Source organism: Aotus nancymaae, unplaced genomic scaffold (assembly GCF_030222135.1).
Source record: "Aotus nancymaae isolate 86718 unplaced genomic scaffold, 86718_ANA_hifiasm-v0.15.2.pri h1tg000083l, whole genome shotgun sequence".
Classification (NCBI taxonomy): domain Eukaryota; kingdom Metazoa; phylum Chordata; class Mammalia; order Primates; family Aotidae; genus Aotus; species Aotus nancymaae.
In genome coordinates, this window is record NW_026988498.1 from 4,831,408 (window position 1) to 4,833,959 (window position 2,552).

The following is a 2,552-nucleotide window of genomic DNA, read 5'->3' on the forward strand; positions in this document are numbered from 1 at the left end:
GTTATGTTGCATCAATTTTAAGGGTGTCTACTGTTTGCCAAACGCCTTACTAAGTTCTTTACCTTCATTAATCCATTTGATTCACACCAATGGCTGCTTGAGGTAGATGGCATTACTCACATTTTGAGAGACTGAAGCTCAGAGGGGTAAAACAGCTGTGCTCTGGCCACACTTTGACAGTGATTTCACAGAGCCTGTGATCTTTACACTGTGTTCCACATGCTCCCCAAGTCACAATTTCAGCACATGGTGAAATAAATATGCTCTATTGACTGATCAAAATTCTAGATGACAAAGAAATTTCATTGTAAATTATCTATAGGAATAATTTGATTTACTTTTAAAATAAGCCTTAAGCGAAGTGGGTCAGTTATTTATTACTACATCCCAAAACTTAGCAGCTTATAACCTCAAATTTTATTGTCTTCTTTAGTTTTGGAGGTTGGATATTTGTGAGCAGCTTAACTCTGTGGTTCTGGCTGCAGTCAAGGTGTCAGCTGGTGCTGCTGTCTCATGTGAAGCTTCAACTGGGCTGGAGGATTCACTCCCAAGCTCCTTCATGTGGCTGTCGGCTGGAGGCTTTAGCGCCTCACTACGCGGGCCTCTGCAGTTGCTGTTCAGGTTGTGACAGCTAGCTTCCCCTATCAGCCAATGATCAAAAAATGTGTGACTAGATGGAAGCTGCAGTGACTTTTATAACCAAATCCAGACAAAACTGGATCTGGGTCTGTATTAGTCTGTTCTCATGGTGCTATGAAGAAATATCAGAAACTGGGTAATTTATAAAGAAAACAAATTTAATTGACTCACAGTTCTGCACAGCCGGGGAGGCCTCAGGAAACTTACAATCATGGTGGAAGGCACCTCTTTACAGGGCAGCAGCAAAGAGAATGGGTGCAGAGCAAAGGGGAAACGAAACCTTATAAAACCATCAGATCTTGTGAGAACTCACCATCACAAGAACAGCATGGGGCAAGTGCCCCCATGATCTAATCACCTCCTATAAGGTCCCATCCCCAACACATGGAGATTACAATTTGGATTACAATTCAAGGGTTGATTTTGGGTGACAGAAAGTCTAACCATATCAGAGTCTAATCAGGATAGAGGAACAATATAGCAACTTCAACAGGGAAAGTTTAACATAAAGAATTACTAACCATTGATAGGGAACTGGAATAATGAGGGATGGACTAATAAGTATAATCTACTCTGAAGAATATAGGAATAGAAGAAACAGACAACCATGACTTCTAGGGCTGACAGAGCATTCAAAGAACTCACTCCCAGGGCTGAGAATCAGACTTCATTGGAGAGAGTGTGACTATATTTCACTGAATGTAAATCACAGCTTTTGTGACATGGGTCTCACAAAGCTAAAATCAAGATGTCAGCAGAGCTGTGTTCCCCTCTGAAGGCTCTAGAGGAGAATCCCTTTACTTGCTCATGAAAGTTGTTTGCATAATTCCGCTCCTTGTAGGCCTAGGACTGATGTTGCTATTTCCTTGCTGGGGATTAGCAAAAGATTGTGAATATTTATCTCAGAAAATAGCAATCACAAAATTACAGTTGAAATGAGTTCACCTCTGAGTTTTAAAAATAACTTGGTAAAGTTATGTATAGTAATTTTACATGATCGATAATGGAGTTTTCATAATTACTCAATAAATGTGATACACCTGGCACAAAAAAGACATGTTGTGATGTTAGGAATTGTAAACAGTATGAAATATAACTCTTATGAGAAATATTGATGAATGTTAGAAATCAGTTTATCTGACTAAATTTGGGCAAAAATATTGGATAACTTCTAATTTGTTGGCCTATGAGTTTGAAAAGTTTGATTCTTTCATATACCCTTTAGTTTTAGTTTATTGTAAAATACTTTTCTGCCAGCAATTGTTTGTATTCTCTAATTATTAACAAATTATTCCCATTTAAAGAAACAAAATATCCACAGTTGGAGTTTTTCACTTTCATATTCCCTTTCAAATGATTCCATCCATGTCATAGTGACCATCATTTTTAGTGTGTTTTAAGAAGCACAGCACATAAGATTCAGTTTCATAATGATTCTGTGTGATGGTGAATAATGGAAAGATGAATGAATATGGGACATTAATATGGAGGGAAAGCCACAGACCATTACATAGAGACAATAAAAAGGAAAATACAGTATCATCTTTAATCATTTTAAAACTATCATGTTGAATCTATATTCTCAATATCTTTCAAAACAACAGTTAACCTAAAGTGTGAGTTATTATTACATTTTGGAAGAGTCAGAGTTTTTTCAATAATATAATAAAAACTTTGACCAATATTTTCCCCAAAATGCACATATGTGCAAACATTTGCATTTAATTTCAAGCAATTCATGTATCTCCTGAACCCGTAAGCAGAATTTATGTATTTGCTTCAATACACTATGGACTTCAAGTTAGACATTATTAATTGAATATGAAGAGGGGGCATTTATAATAATACCGATTTCTTTCTTTCTTTTTGTGTTTTTGAGACTGAGTTTTGTGCTTGTCGCCCAGGCTGGAGTG